This window comes from Corvus hawaiiensis, chromosome 3 (assembly GCF_020740725.1).
Source record: "Corvus hawaiiensis isolate bCorHaw1 chromosome 3, bCorHaw1.pri.cur, whole genome shotgun sequence".
Classification (NCBI taxonomy): domain Eukaryota; kingdom Metazoa; phylum Chordata; class Aves; order Passeriformes; family Corvidae; genus Corvus; species Corvus hawaiiensis.
Genome location: NC_063215.1, coordinates 49,267,396 through 49,289,507, shown reverse-complemented (window position 1 = coordinate 49,289,507; position 22,112 = coordinate 49,267,396). Strand labels below are relative to the sequence as shown.

Sequence of the window (22,112 nt, the reverse complement as noted above, 5' to 3'; positions counted from 1 at the left end):
AAGAAGCCCTCATATTTGTCTTTTCAGCACTCCCTGGTCCCAATGCTAACCTTCATGGGCAGCTTATAAGAAGCCCATCCTCTTCACTGGGGAACTGGGATGACCATTTGCCCCTATCCCTCACAGGTGTAGTAACTCATAGGTGCTCTTTCAGCACTCTTCCTTTGCCCATGAGAGGCGCTGGACCTGTCAGAAGCGTAAAATGTCTTGACATTTGCTCCTTAATATAGCTCAGCCTCATAGAAGCCTGGCATGTGGCTTGCTGTGCTAAACAGACCACATTTCCTTCAAACACTTTCATTTCTGTAATCCTGGGTGTGTGATGTGCTGCCCTGAAGGAAGCTTACCACTGCTGCCTTGCTTCCAGTCGATCTGCAGTGGCAAAACACCTTCCACAAGAGAGGCTTCAAGGGAGGGTTAGGTTAAAGGCGTGGGTTAGTGAAAGAGCCACTTTTTAAAGGATGTGCAGTCAGGCTGTTCAGACGTTACTTCAAAGCTGGGGAACTTTCTCAATAATGGGGAGATAGGAATACCATGCAGGAAAATTTGGGTGACCTGGATAGCAGGTGAGATGGAAATTTGCATTATGGTAGACAAAGTCATGCACTGAAGAATTACCAAGGCTCTGGTGTGTCAGCAGTGGTAAATTAGGGAAGAAGAGAAAATGGGTGCTTGAGTCAGCTGCAGGATGGCTATAAAACAGCCCTGGAAAGAGTCAATGGCAATCCTGGAAAGAAAGTTGGAGAAAGCTTTTCCAGTCAAGGTAAGAAAGTATGACTGCACTGTGCAGGACCCCAAGGAAGTAATAATCTAAATATTCTACATGGTTTTAGTCAGCCAAGCTCCAGCAGGATAAGCTGAAATGGGAATGTGTGTAAAGAGGAGATAATTTATCTGAAAAGTGGAATACCCATGTTACAATCAAAGTCTAAAATAACATGGTCTCACCAAGTGAAAGCTTCCCATCAGTAGGTTCAAAGTGGGTAAAACACAGTGGGGAAAAAAGAACAATTTAAGGTAAATGACAGTGCTGGCACAACACCAAATAATTATAAATATGCAAGAATTCCTTTCATTGTAGTAGAGAAGCAGCTGAACTGACTCCAGCAGTGCTGCACACCAAAATGAGCTCAAACCAAACAACTTGAGCATTTCTTCACAACACATCAACAGGGTCTGTGGGAATCCTTCCCATATTCTGCTCTGAAGAAACAGTCTTCATGAGCTCAAAAATCAGTTAAATTTATACATGGGAGAAAAAAATCCCAATGAGTTCTATAAAACAGCTTTTAGTGGAGGAGATCACCAAGCTGGGAACAAACTAGGGAGTCTTTGATCTAAGAAGCTGTGAAAGTTTCAGGGGTTGTTGTTACATGCTTATCCCATTGTCATTTTCTTCCATGGACATTCATTTCTGATTGCAGTTTTCAGTGTGTTTTCAGTAGTTTCTCATAAAGCAAAAACTAATCAAAGAAAGAAACAATGGACCCAACACGACCCCTCTGTCAATCTTCCCCAAAAAAAAAAACCACCAAAAAGTCCATAACCCCCTGGGCTGTTTTCTTTGTACTAAATATAAATGCATGGGATTTTTGGCATGATCTTTCCTGCCTGTAGCCTCGAGAAAACAGAAATATCCATCAACATGGTAGACAGTGACTTCAGTGTGAAAGGACAGGCTGTTTTAAAACATGTGATAAGAAGAGCAGAAAGCAGTAGGCTTTGTCATCTGAGAAAGTGTAGTTCAGAGGGCATCTGAGATGCAGTGGAATAAGACAAGATGAAGCAGTATATCATGAAATTGCCAGTTTTCAAGGACTGAAAATTGAGAGCTGTAGCAGAAATTGTTTTGGTGCCTTTGCTGCAGAAGTGACCACCACAACACCACAATTGAGTGTGCTCATGGATGAGATTTGTGCATGTGAAAGGGTAGCTGGAAGTCTGTTCGGTAACATGAGCAGGTGATAAGTCTCTGTAACAAATGTCCCTTGTCCCTAGGGGATACCTATCCATTTCTGTATAACCTGTAGTTCTTGTTCAAGAACAGAGTACAAAATTGAATCTTTCAGGAGTTTTTGGGGTGTTGGTTTTTTTTTTCCCTTCTCTATTTCCTTCTTTTTTTTCCCTCTGGTAAGGGGGGCTAATTATTTCTGTACTACATCAAAGTGGGATACTCATATTTCTGTCTCCCAAGTACTCTGCCTCCAGCAGTGATTGGCTGTTATTATCAGCACCCCAAAAAAATAAAGAGAAAAGAAATTTTACATGAACAATTGGAGAATAACTTGCTTCTGGAAAAATGTTCCTCTTTTCTCTCTGTAATTGGAAAAATCTCTTGTGCAATTTATATATTACTGTTCTCTACTGTAATTTTGGATATTCTAGTTATTTATGCAATAAATATTCTTTCTTATTGGAAACTATTTGCTTTAACATTAGACAAAAATGTAGCAAGAGTATCCATGCTTGGCTCACTACTTACTAGTTATGAATGTTTTTCACTGCTCGTTGCAAGGACATATTCCACTGTATGAGTTGAGAAGAAAATTCTGATTGCCTCTCTGGTCTCCACTGCCTCAGCCTCTGTCCACTCTCATGAGGCTTTATCTTTTTATTTCTTCTCAGAGAGTCCTGACCTTCATGTCTTTGTTAATTTTTTTATACCTAAGCACTGATCATGTCTTGTCTACAGCTGCAGTAATTTCTGGAGTGAGTTAGAGAGTCAAGTCCAAGTGAAGTAGCACCACTTCCTTAATGCAGCAGCATCTGTTTTTCTCTTTGTCCTTTCTGTGCTTTGCAATACTTAAAGCTCTACATGTTAAGCTGACTTTCACTACTGATAGAGAAAAAAATCTTCACTGAACTGCCTATTGTCAAGCCCAAGTCCATTTTAATAGCTCGAGGCAGCAGATGTGAAATTTTTGCCCACAATTAAACTGTGAGAACAAGGAGCATGCTGGCTGCATCCTGACTTCATGCCAGGATCCCTGTCCTCCCTAAAAAGGGAACCTGGAAGCCATGAAGCCAGGTCTGAGGCTGGAAGGAAAGGGGACCTCAGGGAGTACACAACTCTTCCCAGCCTCTGAGGTGTTCAAGCAGCACGAATGGTTTCAGCACTGGCATCAGGTGCCCTCTTCCCTTATGCTGAAAACTAAAACTGCCTGGGCTCCAACTGCCTCTAGAATGTTTCTTGTCATAGGACTTTGCAAGACTGAGGGGGAGAATAAGAAAGGAAAATGGAAACAGGAGGATACAAGTGTTAGCAGCAGAGCTGGCTGAAGAGTGCTGCGGCTGTCAGAGGAGATTTTGATCCCAATGATTGCATAAGGCTTGCAGCAGAATTTCTTGTCTTTGCTGTGGATGCCATCACTTGTTCCTCATGTCATTATCACAGGAATCATAAGATACATTTGAAAATGTACATTAACATATGTTGTTACATGGCTTTGGTTTTGAAAATTAACTCCTTTTAACTTTGCTTGATTCATTCTGTTTGGAGATTTTTTCATATGTAAACTTTAAGTAACATATGTTCTTCAGATAGCATACTTTTTTATCAAGCTACTATGGTTACTGACTATTCTGATAATGACAGCATCCTGAGTGGGTAAACCTATTATTATTCTAAAAATTTCAAGGTACCATATTTTTTCTTAATTATAATGCAGATATATTTATTTATGAGTAAGTGCTTAAAATTTTAAGTTTTTAAATTATGGTATTTGTTCTCTTAATAAATATTTTTAATAAAACTGCCCAGATTTCAGTAAATATTGGAGCTTTCATTTAAAGATATTCTCTGCTCCTGAGTTCTTTATTAAAAAGTAATGTCCTTTTTTACAATTACTTTTGAATAAAAATATACTGCATGCAGGTCCCATCCCATGTTTTCTGACCCATGTTTGTGTCTGCAAATCACAAAGTGGAAGGTCTTATGGATTTTTTTTCTTCTTTTTTGTTTTTCAACATTTACAGTGATTTCCACTCACAGAGTATTGTGTATTCTCTCTGGAGTGCAATACAGGATGTTGTCTTTTACATCATTTGCAATATCATTCATTATTAGACTCATATTCAGTTAGCAGTTATTTTGCTTATGTAGGAATTATTTATATTAAGTAATTATGCACGGTGTTCATAAATAGCAAAATATTCTGAAAAGTCACACTATCTTTTTTTTCTTCTACAAATTTATTTCACCTGTGAAAAGCTAATCTCAGATTCAAATGTTTCTTTTTCCTTTGTTTGTTTTATATCTATTAATGTCTTCTTCCTCCTTTTACTTTTTTATAACAACATTGGCTCAAGAATGACTACTGAAATTTAATATAAATATGAAAAACATGCCTATTAGATTTAAACATAAATTACCTCATTCTATCCCTGGCCTGTGGTCCCTTTTCCTTTAGCCTGCTGTTTTTCTCTGAATGTATTCATTTTTGGAACAGCTAATTACCATACCAGATTCTCATTTAAAATGTAAGAGCTTTCAAACAAAATGAGTTCCATATTCAGACATGAACAGCAAAGCGCATCTGGATGGCAGAGCCAAATGAGAGATGTGCAACAGCACAAGTCTAGACCACAGGTTTTTGAGAAAAACTAATTGATTCTTCTCTCCTGTCTCCAATCTGAGCATGGCAGCTGTATTGTGCCCTGCACTGCGGATGTGTGACACAGTGCAAAGGTTGACACAATGCTGGGAAAGCAGAAGAAAAGTGAATGGGACTGTAAAACTCCCTCTTTTGGCTCAGTGGGGAGTCTTCAGAGTTTACTTCAGCAGAGAGGAACTCATTTTGAGTTTTCCTTAAACAAAGCGACACAGTAAGAGGAGCAAAACTGCCTCCTCTCTCTTTGTGTGCATCTGTTTTTACTTTAATCACTCTTAGCATGAATATTGTAAGGTTTCTCATCCCATGAATATAAACAAATCTGGTACTCTCCTTTCTTCCTACAGGATTTTGAGCAGTTCTCCAATATTTTTGTATTAATGTCTGCATGTGTCAATCCATTATTCAATTGCTCCCACAAACCACCCGTGTACACAGGCACACATACACTTTCAGCAGATAATCACAGAAGTAATTAAAAGCTACAGGAAACTCAGTTACTCTGTCCAAATAGCTGTAGGCACTTTCATAATTTTCACTTACAGCCTTTTATGCCAATGACATTTTATTTCACCATCACATCTCTACTATCTATGGCCCTACATTGCCCTTCTACTAATCTGCAGTCCCCATTATCACAGATAAAAGATCTTTTGTATCTTGAGAAACATATAGCAGTCAGTCTCAAAGGATACCTATTATTTCAGTAGGACTTTTTATTAGTGTGCCTTTTTGTTAGTTTTTTAAAGCATCATGAGCAATTATAAAACAAATCTCTCATCTCTGGAAAATGTAGGTTTATCTTGGAAAACTATACTGAAAACAGTATACGAATGGTCATGTGTGTACTTTTTCAATGCAAAGAGCTACACATTATTTTTAGAATCCCTAGTCCAGTTTGCTAAGTCTTGTTAGATTAGCCAGGTGAAAGAATCATGTTGTCACTACAGAAGGTGTTGATTTGTTGACCCATTCAGTATTACCCAGCATCCTAGCCCTAGAAGCACAGAAATTCAGGTGAGAAGTAGTGTAGGCCCCCCAAAGCTTTAAGTTGCTCCTCAGTAAGCAAGGAAGTCACTACGTGTCTGCCACAGATCATTATTAGCCCTCAAACGTGATTTCATTATCTACCTACAGTGTAACTGCTAAGCTCACCACAAGTTGGAAGTCACCCAAAGAGCAATGATTCTAATAGGAATGAACTAAATTATAATCACCAGCTAATGTGACAGTGGTCTACAGAGATTATTTTGCTGTTACAAAAATAAAAACCAAACCAAAACATAAAAAGCCCAACCAACCAAAAAAACCCCAAACAAATAAAACTCCCAAAGCAACAAAACAGACAAACAAAAAAAAAAACCAGCCAAAAAAGCCCCACCACATTTGTGAGAAATCAAATGCATGCACCAGGTATCTCTCAGGACTCCTCTTGCCCACTGTTACCCACATGCTCAAGTGCTTGGGTGTCTCAGCACAAATGGTGACAAATCTTGCTACTGAAGTATCACTGAAAGACTTAGGGTAAAGCAAGAACCTCTTTGACAATTTCTGACATCAAAGAAATGTTTTTTCTCACCAAAGTATTCCTCAGATTGTTTCTCTTTGTCTCTGAATAGCATCAGCTGTGGACTTTGTGGGGGCACAAATGATGTAAAGATACAGGGCTAAGGGCTTGATTGCCTGTGGTGTTTAATTGTTAGCACCCTCCCCTGCAGTTTTGATCTGCATCAAGCAGCACTCTCACAGGCAGTGGTCAGGCATGAACAGGAAATAAATCAAGAGATATTTCCAATGGACAGTGGGATGCAGAGGAGACCAGGGCAACCGTACCCTGGCACCAAACCTATGGGCCAGCAGACAGTACCCCAATCTCTTTTTTTGATAGTATAATTGCAGACAAAGCATACTCTGAGGGTGCAGATTTTAGTGTGAGCTAACCATCGGGTCATTTGAAGAGATTACCTTTTGTCCATCAAAGCAGCTGGGACATAGTGAAGCTGAAAGCCTTGGCATGGATCTGACTCTACTGCTGCCCTTGGCACCCTACTCCCCACCTGCCCAGGCTCCCTGTCACTCTCAGCTCCTCTTCTCCACTCTGCAACTGGGCAGGAGACTAATTTGGCTGAAACTGGAGAGGCACAGATGGTACCAGGGTACTGTCTCCAAACATACCAGCTGTTGTAAACCTTGGAGTTTTTGTCAGCATCTCCAAAATGGCTCTGTTAATCGTCTGTGCAGTGGGAAGGGAAAGAGAGGTGAGAGACTCTGATTTCTCAAGTTCTTAGTATTACGTCAGTGAAACTTTTTTCCCCTTAGTATTTAAAAAATAGGTATTCAGTAGACTCCCAAGTTCCCAGCAGTTTTCCACTGAGCTACAGCAGCATGTTAAAAGGAACTTACTGAAAGGTAACCTTAGAATAAAAAAAGAACTGGCATTTTCTTGGTGTTAAAATGGGTGGAATGATTCATCAGGAAAGAAAATATGTGGCAAAAAGTGAGGTCTTTCTAAGACATCTGGTGTTTGTAAACAATGAGATAGAGTAATCAGAAAGCAAAGACAAAGCTTTTCCCAGCTTTGAAAGCCCATTTATTCCACTGGGTATGGTTACTGCTCCCTCCCCTATTCCTTGTATCCTCTGTTTTTGAGGAACAATAGTTTATATAACATTCAGAGTTCAGTCTGAGTAATGAAAAAATTAATTTTGTCCAAAATTAATACTGATTTAAGAAGAAAACAAATTAAAAAGCATATACGTTTCGATTTTGACTCAAGTAAAAATTTTTTAATATTTTTACAGTTACCCCTCACATTAAATATATAATAGAAGATCAGATTAAGGATTGTAGGTGTCTCAAGGCAAGGAAGTTTTATTTTTCGTCTCATACTGTCCAAGACTTTGCTCTTGTCTACATTCCTGAGGTATATCATGGGTCATAGATCCAAAAGTTGTTTCTACTGTTATTATAAGTAGATTACAAAACCTCATCTAGAAAGTAAAGAATGTATGACATGCATTGTTAACTCCTACTACACATGCATCTAATCAGCTAAGCATATATTTCTATATATCCTGGTGTATACACAGTTAAAATGTAACTTTATTGTAACAGAAAAAACCAAACAAACAGTAAAATTAATTCTCCATCCTGGATGAGCATATTTTACTTTCTTTCTGTGAAAATAATAAGCAATAGGAAAAGGTAGCATTTTAATATCTCATTTTTGTCATACTTGAATAGCAGAAATATTACTTTCCTCTCCCCTACTAATAATGGATCAGTCACTCATCTCATAAGTATGCAAAATTCCAAGAAATTCAGTATGTTCTTTGTAATAATTGATTTGCCAGTCCTTTTAAATACAAACTACTTTATCTGTCTAACCATGCATGCATCCATCCATCTTTTTGTTATGTTTTATTCCTTAGTTGCTATATTTTGTGTAGCTTCTAAAAACATAGAAGACGCAAAAGAACAAATTTGTTTACAAATCATCTCCAGGAAAACCTTCTACTAGGATTTCATATCAAGTGCCAATAAGAATCTATAAAAGTCAGAAGTTCACAGGCATTAGAATCTTTGTTATTGATGGGTGCTTGGGGTCAGGTTCAGCTAATGCTAAGGGATCCTTCTCCTGGGAATGAACTTCTTCAGTTGTTTGGCCTTCTTCCCCAGCTAACAGATAGTTTTATGAGCAAATATTGTTGCATTATCTATCTCTGAAATTACACCCTGACAATGTTAAAAGGATATGGTGATCTCAGGCCCTGTAAATCCCAGTGCTAACCTGCTACACTCACTGGTTGGCCTGGGACTGCTGTAGGATATAAAGAAAGCTGGCAGTTGGACTAAAAGGCAACTGGTAGGGCCTGAGCAGACTGAGAAATTTTGGCCTTGATTATCTGTTTTCTTGCCAATCTTCAATGAGCATAATGCTGTTGCTGTGTCCCAGAAACTTTTCTTTAGCCTTTTGTGAGAACAGTCAAGCAACTTTTTAGCCTCCTTTGAGGAAAACTGGAGGAGTGGATAAACTGTATGGAAAAACAATGCTCAGACACTTTCAGAGAATATCAGGAGTGCTGTTAAAAATGCCTGTTTCCTGGAATCAGTATGTTTTATTTGGTAGATGCTGGAACATAGCAGTATAAATACTCACATTTTCCTCTGGGTAGATACCATCAGGAAAGCAAAATGTAAGTGGAAAAAAGTGAAAGTAAAATTTATTTCTGAAACAGGTATCCTTGTCTTTGGTGGTCTGCCTGCATGTTGCAACGCCTGGCACGGAAAATTGAAAATTAACTAAACCATTCTATATGCACAAATAAATTCCATGGATGTTCACTTAGGTTTAAAACCCCCAAATTTTATATGTACTCCTAATTCTGATGGGGATATATGGTAGAAAATGATACCAAGTTACATAAACCCCAAACTGAATGGCCTCTACACTCCCCAGAGATAAATAACCAAAGACCAAAACACAAAACAGCAAAAGCCAAAAGAAAACACAGGACAGTAATCACAAAATGTTTTGTAGAGGTTTTTATTTATTACACAGAAGTTGGAAGCACAGGACATTCCACTAGAAACTCTTTCTAAGAGATTTCTAGTGTGATTTCCTAAATCCATGAAGTATGGCTAAAATTCTACATGCCATGGGGCTTTCCTGTCTTATGGTTTACATGAGTAGGTATTCTAACAGTCTGTGATAAGTACATGCTAACCACAGGGATGAGTCACACAGAGGAAATTAATTCGTCATTAATGAATATGAATTCACTCGAGAGGCATCTTAGCCATTGAGATGGGTTAAAATGTGTCTGTGTTGCCAACGAGGAAATACACAAGAAGTAGGCATGGGAATATTGCCCATATTTTTCTGGCTCTAGAAACTTCTTACAGAAGACCTACACTTACTTCTGTGTTAAACATTTCAGATGCAGCCAGTTGGGAATGACAACAACACTTCAAACCTTTCCTCACTGTTGAAAGGTAAAATCCAAACAGAATTAATATCTGTAAATCCCCGGGCTTTTTAATGGGGCTTTCTATCTTTGATTTGAAATGCATTTTGTGCAGTTGATATAGAATGAAAGGGCCAGGATAGCTAGGCTATAAAAGCATTCATTAGTATGCCATAAAGATGAAGTTCAGCATTAGTCTCTAGCATTAAGCTGCACCATCCGTTGGGGTTTTTTTTGCTCACAAGGCTGTGAAGTATACATTTCTGATTATGTCCTGAAACATTTTAAAGAATTATATTCCTTGAAGCATTAAAGCATACAAATCTTATGGAAAGCAAGACCCTTCATAGCTCTACCCACAAGGAGAATTTAATTTTGGCAGAAAACATTGAAATATTTGTTGTAAGGAAAAAGAAAAAAAAAATTACATGAACTATTTTAAGCTAAGCAAAACACTGTACTGTTCCCAAATGAAAACATGACTTTAGATTAGTCTGTTAATTGCTGCTCAGTTTAGGTAAATGTGAATGGAGATGAGAGATCGTGGTGGAGAATGGAAAGTGAAGTTGGGGAGGATGTTATGATCACCAGTCAGGAAAGGGCCAACTGGGTCCACAATTCTGGTGACTCTAACAACTCTTTTCTTTTTCTTTAACTTAATTTTTAGTTTAGCTTTGTTCATAGCTAATGTAGATCCATTTGATCTTGGGTCAACTTCATCTCTTGGTTTAAAAAAATATTTGTTTCTAGGCCAGCTATTTGTCTAATCATAGATGTAACAGAAGAAATATTTTCACTCAATAGGGCTTCCCATTTTATGACATGAGCTAAACCTTGCTACCTTCTTCACTTCTCATAACAAAGATTTTTCCCTCACCTGATGGTATCCCAGGTCTACATCTGCTCCACTCTTGAACACAGATGTACAGGAACAGTAAGATTTTTTTCTTCCTTTATATCCCAATGTTTATCCCCTCCATAAAAGGTTCTTGTGGTTCAACCAGCATAGCAGAGGAGAACATTTTGCACCATTAAATGGTATAATTTATTATTTTTTAATGCTCCTTAAAATTGGTATAGACCCTGAGCGGAACTCGCTGTATCACTGCAATTTCAAACTGATCTCAAAGACTGGGGCTTGGAGCCACAGCTGAGTTGTAAGTGCACTGTTCTCCACAAGGCTAAGTTTGACCAACAGAAGTTATGCACTCAGCCTTACATCTTCTGGCTAGCATACACAAAGAATAACCCATTTGGTCTTTTCGTTGTCTAATAGCATTTTTTAACCAATTTTTTTGAGCCAACACTCAGACTGGAGTGACAACCAATTGTCAACGAGTTACTTTAAGCACTTTTTAAAAAATTACTTTCTTATTGCTTCATGGTGTGTGGGTTCACAATAGAGTGAATTTTATGTGTGCAAGTGTAGCCTAAATTTGGTGGTTAACCAGAGAGTGCTGGGCTTCATGTTCCTGTTTAGATTTCCTATGATGCCCAAGCTGACCAGCTAACACAGCAGCCTCTGAATTATCCTGAAGTAATTTCTGTGATCGTGGTGGTGTCATGTCCAGCATTGTAAGGTCAAGGGCTTGGGACAACTTAAACAGAAAAGAGAGATCAGTACATTCCAGTTGCCTGCTTCCCAATAATTTTTTACCTACTAAACAGCATAGGGTGGTGCTCTAAACACCAAAAAGCACCTTAAACTGCCTTGTTTTGAGATATCAATGTTTCTAGATGTGTGAAAGTCAGACTTCACATCATGAATTTCGGTGCAGTGCTCTGTGCTTCTTTACTGTGTGAAGAATATAGGTAAGAAAGGAGCTGTGGCTCAAGATCGGAGCAAGTCTGAGACTTGGTTATCCTCTGCACAGAGAAATACAAAAAACCACTGCTGTGCAGGTGCCTGCAGGCAGTGGCTTTTCAGGTACTTGAATATCTCAGATTCACAGAAAGTATCTGGATTTGTCTGGGTGGTGACATTCAGTTTCCACAGAGAATTTTATAGAGAAAGACATTTTTCTTTTTTAATTCAAGAAAGGTACACTTAGACTTTTATGTAAACCTGGAGTGAAAGAACACACTGGCTCACGTGTTTAGAACTACAGCAAGGAGAAATCCACAGTCAGCCTGAAGAAGTCCAGGAACCCTCTGCTGCTCCCACACATAGGGGACAATAAGGTGAACCTGGTAGGAAATATAACAAGAGAGAAGTTGCACTACAGCAATTCTTCGCCTCTTCTTTACCTAGAGACTTCTACATTAAGGTCCAAAATATATCTGAGTTTTTGTATACAGTAGAGAGCTCCTCACAGGAAAAGCTATTCACAGTTGAGCTCTGATGAGGAGGGAATAGCAATTAGAGATGTCACTTATTTCAGAATACTCCAAAAGAATATTTCATATTTATTTGTAGCCAAACCAATGACATAGGACTTAATGGAATGTGGAAAAGAAACTTTATTATTTCCTTTTTAATTTCATTGTAGTCCATTGTGAGAATTTCTATGGCCAAATATACCCCCGTATGGAAGGTTAGTCCAGAATGTTATCCAGACTTTAGTGGGGCACGTGTACTGTGCCTATAGTTGGGCACTTCCTACAGCACCTGCCTACAGCAGCTCTGTTGAGCAATGTTAAATGTTAAGAAGGCTGTACAACACATTGATGTCTCTCCTCTAACTGCCAATACCCAAACACAGGCAGAAAAGACAGCCGAACTACCTTCTTCATAAAAGGACATGAAATAAATAATTCATAATTTTAGAAAGTCCCTTAATTAAAAAAGAAAGGGCTACCCAAAAGAAATTGTGCCTAATCTTCATGAAGAGAGATTCTTACATTTCTTCTCCTTCAATAAGACTGAGGAATGTGGGTGTATAAACAGAGATGGAAGAGAGACATTAATTCTATCAATATTTGTAGCAATATTTTTATTTGATCTTTCTGTGATGAGAAGACTGCCTTGAATACCTTCGACTATGTTGCCTATGAAAAGACATCTACTGAGATTTTTGTGGCCACGCAGAGTCTAAGCTCCCAGGGCAGACAGTTGTGCTGCTGCTCTGGGAGCATGCTGAGGGATGGCTTGTACCACCTCTTGTCCCGAAGGACAACATGGAAGAGATGATTTGGGGAAAGTCTGGATTGATGTACAGCCTCTTTGCTGTGATTTGCAGAGCCAGCATACAAAGACAGATGGATGAGGGAAGAAGTGAAAATAAAAGCTCCATAAAAAAGGGAAAGTGGAAGGAAGAGATGTGTAGTACAGTCTTTATAATGGGCCAGCACAGCTTCATAACAAGCAGAGATGTAATGCTAAACAAACCACAAAGCACTTACTTTTTTTCCTTCTTCTTTTTACCCATTTTTAAAAGAGATGGAAAGAATTTCAGGCTTTAACAGTGATCTCTGAAAACACCTTGCTTCTCATGAGAGTCTGTCACAGCCCTCCCACACCCTTTGCTGTCCAAATAAACTTTGCAAGGGAATGTTCTTTACATTCCCCGTTGAGCATGTATAGAAAAGATTGCTCTGGCACAGCCTGCTCTCTGTTGACAACAGTGTTTCCTGTTATTGTGAAGGAGTCACAGGCCTGCCTCCAGTCCAGATCTGGGGAGCAGTGGTGTCACAGATGTTTTTTCAGGTGTAAAATTCCTGTTGGCCACACAGGCTGTTCACACAGGATAAAATGGGTGTCTTCAGCTTGGTTCAGTGTGCCTGTTTGCTCAATGCTGAGATGAACCAGCTCCTCTTTTAGCAGCAGTGATGAAACGAGGGAATGTGGAAGGGAGTTTAAAACCCTTCCTGTTGCATATAGGAAATGTTCTGAAAACCTGAGATTTCACTTTTTGTGTTTATTGTGGGTCAACTAGGGCAGGGGGGAGAAGAACAGGGAATTGTGAGTTCAAGGACTGCATGATAGGAAAGACTTTCTTTTTGTTGGAAGAATGTGGTTGAACTTTCTCCCTGAAGAAGATTTATCCTGTTGTGATTTCAAGGACCCTTAAAAAAGCCAGCCTTAGAGAGCCACCCACACAAGACAGCAGCATAGCAGCTGCATAACAACGCTATCATGGTTAATGGCTGCAAATACAGTGCAGTATTATGAAAAGGTCACTGTGAGAGGGTATCCTGCTGTGCTAGAGCTTATGCAGGTGCTGTGGGTGTATCCATAATAGTATCATATCACTGGTGGCAGGGAATTGTTAGATACCAACCTTCTCTGTATTAACCTGGAGAGGACTCTGCATTCCATAAACTTATTTAACCCCAACATGAGTGGTTTTACAGTGCAGAAGTTACTTCACTGAGTAGAAAACTCATTTCACTGTCACTTTGATATACTGTCAAATTGTGTTTTTCCTATTCTTTCCAGTACAAAATCATTCTTTGTAAACACTTTGTTTGTGCTAGATACGTAAGAATACTCCTCCTTAAAATGATTGTTTTGATGAAATGTAGACTTGCCTATTACTTTTCCAGTAAAATGTGGAAAGGAAAACTGTGGTCTTCTGTAAAAGTGAAAAACCATTGCTGAACTGTGTTTGTTTAAAAAGAAAGCTGCAAGGCCTGGGACCTGCTATTGCAATGAGGGCAGTCTGAGTTCAAATGATCCATTTCTTCATTCTTTCACTCAATTGTTTTTTCACAATGGTTCTTCAGTTTGTTGGAGAGATTCCTGAAGCTGACAGAACAGCCAATACTTTGTATTAAAAAGCAGTTTTTAAATATTGCACATGGGAAAATAAATGGTTATTTGGCATGTTTCTAAAATGTCATCAACTCTTCCTTACTATTCAACATATTTGCATCATTCTTTGGTGAATTCATATGGGCAGAGGCCTAAAATCAGTGAGAAAACCAAGAAAAAATATGAAGCAGTGCTGAATAGAATTATAATATTTTCCAAATATTCCCCATGTTTATCTCTCATTTTGAATTTTCACCACGTTCTAAGAAATACTATAGCTTTGGAAAAGAGGTAATGATAACAGTGCAGTTGCACTTTTACCTTCTTTTTATTTTTTTTTTTTCACCCCAGAGAAAAGACAACTTTCACCCCAGAGAAGGAATAAATCTTTATCTGATGCATCAGGAAAGCCACCAATAAGTTATTCAGATAAAATATTTCTCAGCTCACACCTATGCACACATAGATACACACAAATGTATGTGAGTGTGTGTATATTTATTTATGAACAACTGCCACTAGTAGGAGGCTTTTGTCTACTCCAGTGATAACAAGTGAAAATACTAGATCTGATTGAGTTGGTCAGACAATGAAACACTTTATTTTTATGCACCATCTTTCATGCAAGCATATAATGAAATTCTTCAAAGCCAGTTTATCTACACATTCCTGAATGGTGCAACTAAAGTCCTCAGCTTTACAGGAAGCATCTGTACATGTTGCAGGGCAAGGGTGAAGATGGAAACAATGGCCAAGGTTCAGGAGAATGATTGAATGCTGGAAGACTGGGAAGTTCATGCAATGGGATGAACACTTTTTTTAGGCAGCTGGAGAGGCTCTGCCCACTGAGCAGATGACTCCTGGAAGGAATTTGAAGAGAATTAGTGGGAATGGCTATTTCAGATGGCAGAAAGAATCAAAATAGAAAGCCAGTTCCTTAGGCCTGGACTGTCTCCTTTCAAGTCTGAAACATATTTCCTTTCTGTCTTGGATCTTTTGTATCCAAGAGCTCTTTATCCTGCTCTGGTAATCACAGCCCAGAAGGAAGGCTCTAGGGGGAAGAAACTGGGGTGATCTCTGCTTGTGACCCCTTCATCACTCAGGCTGAGGTAGACAGGACTTGCAAACTTTCTGGCTATTGTGGATTCATATTGTTTGGATATTTCCTCAGCATACCCCAGCTTGGCCCCCAAACTCCCTGCCTGCTCTCTGGCAGCAGTATTCAACCTGGTAGAGGATCCTCCAGCTTGTAAACAGGCCCTGGCTGAGTACTGGCTATTAGCAACAAAAAAGACATGTGACAAACCTAAGATGATAGATTTTAGAGGTAGATCGGAGTGGACCTTGGACACTGACACATTGATATTATGTCTATTTTTGGCACAAGAAGACACATTCACATAATAAATATCAGAAAAATTGGCTTGATTTGACAAGATCATGATGTGGAACAGAATAAATTTAAATTATAGAAGTTTGTACTTCAGTTCTTTTCCTTATAAGGTCTCTTGCTATTAATAGGCAAAACTACATACACAGTGTATGTTCATCAGATGTGATTTTAAGAAATTATAAAAATCTCTAGTTTCCACTTGAAAATAATAGCTACAGCAAGAGTTTGAACTACAGATTTTAATAATGCTCTGAGAAGTTTAATCATTCCATATAAAACTCAACTGTGAATTATATGGTGGAAATCCCTTTGGTTTCACTCAGGCAAAATTCTTATAACAATCTTGCTCTTTCTTAATTTTTTTCTCTCTTTTAGCCTGTGATGCCCCTTGTTTTCTTGTCTCTTTTGTACAGTTTTTCTTCATCTTCAGCTTATTTTCTAATCCGTAGTAATGTGTTATTGTTAGTAATTCTTTTGGAGGATATGGGGCGTAGCTGCTCCATTTGTAGCAAAAAACTACCCCAACACTTTGGTATACATGTAAAAAGAGGAATTTTCTGTTTTCACAAACAGAAGTTATGATACGAATCTTATAATAAGATATGAATCTTATAATAAGATTTCAGCACCAACCAAAATGAACATCTGTAATTAAGAACTTAAACACAGAAACATATCTCAGCTTGGATCACCAGTGGTCTTCACATCTTGCTGTGGGTCAAAAATTAAAGACAAGGAAAGTTGAGTGAAGTTGGTATAGGGGCCTTCGGTCTGCTGTGCTTCCTTCTTGCTGGGTTAGGTGTTTAGGAACCCAGGTGGTAGCTGGGATATTCTTTCACTCTCAGAAGTTGTGCTTAGCTGCAGGCAAAAAACAGGGGAGCTGACTGTATATAGCTTTATGATCTTAGAACAGGCAAGTAATGACTTACTGGTGCTTAATAAGTCAAGGAACTTGGGGCATGATAAATTGAATTTCCAGTTATCTATTCAAAAACAGATGGTCACATTTCAAAACACTTTGTTGCCAGCATGCTAACTTGAAAGGTCACACAGTGCTCTCAGCTGAGTTTTTCTATTGTTTGAGGTTTCTGCTTGCAGGCTGAGAGCAATATCCTGCACATTGTTTTAGCCTGTGGTGATACTAGTCACTTTAATCTGACATAAGTATGGACCACCACCCCCAACTGGATGCTTTCCTTACTCCTTTGGGTAGGCCTGAGATTTGTGCAGCTGCTTGGTGATCTGACTCACCCTACAAATACTAGTTCTGGTACAGCTGATGATGGTGGGAATAGGCAAGCTGGGTGAACATGGGACCATCCTTTCTGTCAGCAGGCAACATTTACATCAGATCACAATGTCTGATAGAGAGCATTAAAATAAAATCATCTTCAGCTTCATGGATAAATTTGAAAGATTCTGTAGCTTGGGTGCAACTCCTGTGCATTTTTTGTATTACTGCCAAGTACAATTAAATCTGTAGAAGAAATTTCACAGCGTGAAATGCTAAGTCAGACAAATTAAGCTGTGACATCCCCAACAAAACTATACCTGGGTCTCATGGCAAAGGCTCTTTACACTAGCAAATAATCACATGCTAAATGGAAGAATTTGGAGAAGCTTCAAGTTTATTGTTTGCCTTGGTTTGTCTGCCAAGACAGCAATGCAAGTAATTAACTGTTCAGTCACATCTAAACCCAAGTAGTAGGGAAGAAAGGATAGTAGAGGGTACTAAATCCGTTTCTATGTCCTGTCTGATTGCAGCCTACCACATTTCTAATATCTTAAAATATTTATATAGTAACACATAAGTTAGAGATGCAGAGACTGTTTTGAAGTCATCTGTTTCAACCACCATTTCTCATAGCTCATTTACTTCACCACATCAGTTTTTACCTCTTAGATTCATCTAGTTTCGTTCTTCTTTCCTCTTTTTTTTTTATTTTTATATAACTATGCTATCATTTTTTATCACCTGATTTTTCCAGTTCTCTCCAAAAGACCTAGGTTTGCACCACTGGCCAGCTTTTAAGGTTGCTTTTCAGTCTTTTCAGTTAATGAAGGCTCAGGCACACAAAAGGGAAGAAGAGTCTCCTGGTGACACCAAGCTATGATTTCTGAATCTGTCTTTTACCAGCCTTTCTCCACTTCCTCTCCAAGGGATATGCACACAGAGATTGTGAAGGAAAAGGTATTTAAGCTGTAACCTCCAAAGAATTAACTGTCAGACTGTGATCTAAGAGAATTAGCTCATTTCAGCCAAAGGGCATTTTTGTTGCATGATCAGTGACACCTCTTTTCCTCTTTCACACACAGGCTTGCTAGATCATTTTTAGTAGGTACTGCTACATACACCCAAGCGGTAGCAAATACCACAAAAGTATCTGCGGCAGCACCAATCACTTCAATTTTCTCCTGGCTCCTAATACAGGGGTTTTTTTCTATTGTTTTTTTGTTTGGTTTGGTTTTGGTTTGTTGTTGTTGTTGCTGTTTTTTGCTGTTGTTGTGGTTGGTTATTTTTGTTGTTGTTGTGGTCTTTTGTTTGTTTGTGGTTTTGTTTGTTTGTGTGTTTGTTTTTTGTTTGTTTTTTTTTAAATGACCTCTTCCTATAGCAAGCATAGTATTGATTTCTCCTACTTGAGAGAGCATTGCCTATAATCAGCAGTTCTAGGAGTAATTGTTTAGCCATGCTGAGCACTGTTGCAATGCTACTTGTCAACACATTCCTAGAGAGCAGGAGAGGCTTGCACCTCATGCCACCATGTACAAGCCTGCTCAGGCTCTGCAGCACTCTCCAGCACAGGGTTTCTTCTCCCCTCTGTGCTCTGTGACAGCACAGATGAAGCTGGTCTAGTTTTTTTGCAACTAATGGACCTTCTTCATGTGTCTGTCCAGAGCAGATTTGTGTCTGTGCACGCATGTATGATACAGCCTGAACCACATGGTGTCTAAGAAGCTGCTGAAGAGAGTGACAAAAGCATCCATTTCCCCCCTTTTCTTCCTCACAGAAAACCTCAGAATCTTTGGAATGAACTCAGTGGGATGACATTTTTTCGCAAAGAAGTAAGCTGGATCTCAGAAATTAGTCATCTCTTTATTGTCCACAAGACCAGGGATGAACACAGTGAAACAATTATGTCCACCGAGATACTTCTAACATCTTCCTGATTACTTCAGGGAATATTTCTGTTGTCTGATGATCCCCATATTTTTCCTGGGAAACCTATGCCTCATAGATGTTGCTTTTTCCTTTCCTATATATTTCATTGCAATTATTTTTTAAATGTCTTGAACAAATTACTGAAAGTATAGATATGTGTTTCAGATTCCTTTAGAAATCAAATCTTGTAATTATTTTCCTTGTAATATACCTGAATTCTTTTTATGACCAATATTTTTGAAACCGTCTTGTCTGTAGGGATAAAAGATAGAAGGAAGTAGCTTAGCTCTCTTGAAGAGGTGTCTTTTTGCATAAATTCTATGGCAATATCTTCTTTTTCTACAATGACTTTTGTGCTGTTTAAGCAAACAAGTTACAATTTGGCAGTCTTTTTTTTCAGGTGTCTACTCATTAATCAGTGATTAAAAAATACCTGTCAAGGCTGATGTCTGAAGACAGCTGTAGTAAGTAAGGATTTTGATTAACTTCCTTTGTTTTTTAGTTTGAACAATACATTCTCTTATCCCATTTGGGTTTTGCAATGCCTGGGGTTTAAAACTATTATTGAATGGGCTATTATTATCTTGGAAAACACCAGGAGCATGATTGCCTCTTGTGAAGTTATTTACATTTGCGTATGGCACATGAAAAATGGAATTTTGATGTAAATGAATAGAGAATTATCATCTATAATGGTAGTATTTTCCATGCTGCCTAGTTTTCACAATTGTGATGTCCTGAGGTGCAAAGGAATGCAAAATCATGCTCTTGATTAGGAATTCTTTGCCTTTTCAAAAGAAATTTCAACTGGTAATTTATTTTTTGTTTCAATTATGGTATTCTCTAGTTGATGCAATTTAGTGTAGCCTGACCTGAGTCAGAAACATTAGAAAATCTTTGTCTTTGGAATTCCGGTTATCAGCTCTTAACACTTTGGCAGTTATTTCCTGGAAGTTTGCTTGCTTTGGTCTGCAGTAAGTAGAGATTACATACGACAAACTGATGGTTGTGGAAATGCATGGTCAAGCTGCATGTTTATTGCAGATTTTGGAAAGGGAATCCTTTTGTGTACTTTGATTTACAGATGTTGTCTCTGAGTAAAGCATTTCTGTCTTCATATTTATTTGTATCAGTATTTTCTACTTTCACCTAATGTGAAGATATTCAGTGGTAGGGAATATGTACTTGTTTAGAGCTAGCAGTATGCTCAGCTTTGTACAATACTCAACAGCAGACCATCACTGCCCTGGAGAGCTTAAAGTCTAAAAATACCTCAGCTAGTGCTTCAGCTTTTTTCAGCCTTCATTCTCAAGATACACTTATTGTTTTGTCTCATCCTAATAAAACTCAATTTTAAACAGTCAGCTTGGTTCATCTCTGAAAATAATCTAGTAAAAGGTAAACTACTCATTTTTAGATATGAAAATGTGCATGGGTTCAACCCAGGATTCACTGCAAAGCAGAATCCCATTGTTATGGACCCCTCTAGGTAACCTTAATCTTACCTGCCTGCTCCCAGCAGTGCCAGCAAAGCATTTGCAAGCCCTCTGGCTGTATAACCTGTCTTCTCTCTGGCTGTAGAGAGCAGTTTAGTTGTAGCAAACTGCTGGAGCTCTGATTGCAAATGAGGTCATCTGGGTAAGACATCATGATTCTTTCATGAATATTTGTGAGTATTTTGGAGCAATGAGAGGTATGTTTCTCTAGTGAGTCTCATTTCAAGGCTGTGCTGTGGGTTTTTTTGCCATCAGGACTGTCAGGAGCAAGGTGAAGATAAGTGTGATCTGCTAGTTTAATACTAGGCAAGGGAAGGATGGTAAGCGATTACATCATGTGCTAATGGAAAAGGACTGAAGAAGAGTGAGAAAAAGAAAACTTTAGCAGAAAGGCTTTGCAGTCCATTGGATACTGCCTCTTTTTGCTGTGTATATTTTTATAAGTGTTTCTGCCTCTGTGGTTTCTCCTTTCTAAGAACAACATCAGTCAGCTCTGAACTGCGGTATCTCAGATTCTTTCTAGGGATTAAGCTGCAGGTTTAATTTTTGGGCTGGCATAAGGACCATCTGTTCAGTGTAGTTTGCAGGCAGAGTGGAGATATGTGTGTTGTGAACATACAGAACACACTGTAAGAAAAGAAGACAGAGAATAGACTTTAACATCTTGTTATTTTCAGTTTTGTTGTTAATTCTGTTGTGCTTGAAAGAGAGTGCTTCAAAAGGATGAAGCCATCAGGTCCTGTTCTATATGTGGTGAGTTAAGGGAGGACAGTTTCAGGTTCCTCTTCAGAGTGGTTGAACTGTGTGATGGCTTACATGTGAGAGATGGAGATATTATCTGTCTGAAAACTACTACTGTATTCTGGTGGCTACAGTAGCTTAATGCTTTTGAGAAAGGGAGCATTTTAATCTCTACTCACACATTTAAATTTCCCATCTCCTCAGCACATACCTTGTACTGAGTTCTTCCTCTTCAGCTTCATTCTCATCCCATTAAGTCACTGCATATAAATCATTGCTCTTTGCTGTCCAATCTGGTATGAAAATTATGGCACAAACAACTGCAGGAGCCCTGCACACTTTTGTGTGTTTCAGATTAAGCCCTACACCCATATTACCCCACCTGACCTGGGCTACTTCTGTTTCATAAACCAAAGCCAGTTCTCTGCCTTGACATGATCCTGGATTACCAAACTAGTTCTCATGCCTTCTCCTACAGCTCAGCCTCCATCTCCTCCATCATACATAGGGATGGTCTTCACCTTAATTTATTATTCTTACTGTTTTCAAAGATCTCAAGTTGCTACTTTGAGTTAAAAAATGTATATCATGTCTCTTTGCAGGAAGAAAGAAAGAACAGGAGAGCTCAAATCCGAGAGAGGATTGAAGAAGTAGAGACATAAGAAGGAGGTATAGAGTCACTAGTTACACAGAGGTAGCCTCTCTTCCCATTCCTGCTCCATCTGATGTTAACACCAAAGATAGGATATTGGAGATTCATAAGAGAGATTCTTCAGAGATTCATACCTTATGGTATACCTCATATTCCTTAGCTACTGACCTTAGTGATCTCCTAGCTGCAGTCCTTCACTCGTCATTTGGAGCCTTATTCTATTATTTCTGTAAAAGGATTAGTAAATGTTAGGAACTAGCTGAATGAATGTTTATGTCTTGAAACACAGTGGAACTCACTGAGAAAGAAAAATATAGAAGTTTGTAAAAAATTGTCATCTGTTTTCGACATCAATTTGGTATGTTTAGGAGGAGGAGATGATGGAGATCCTTACCGGAAA

The 22,112-nt window shown here is 38.6% G+C and overlaps 1 long non-coding RNA gene across 4 annotated transcripts in view; it reads left to right on the top strand.

Moving 5' to 3' along the window:
- Positions 1–22,112, top strand: part of LOC125323819 — a 77,576-nt gene that overhangs the window by 17,585 nt on the left and 37,879 nt on the right. The window contains exon 2 of one of the 4 annotated variants that reach the window (XR_007202658.1): positions 19,224–19,291. The exons of the other annotated variants lie outside the window; for them this stretch is intronic. This is a non-coding gene — a long non-coding RNA (uncharacterized LOC125323819). The remainder of the gene's footprint in view (positions 1–19,223; positions 19,292–22,112) is intronic. 4 annotated transcript variants of the gene reach the window in all.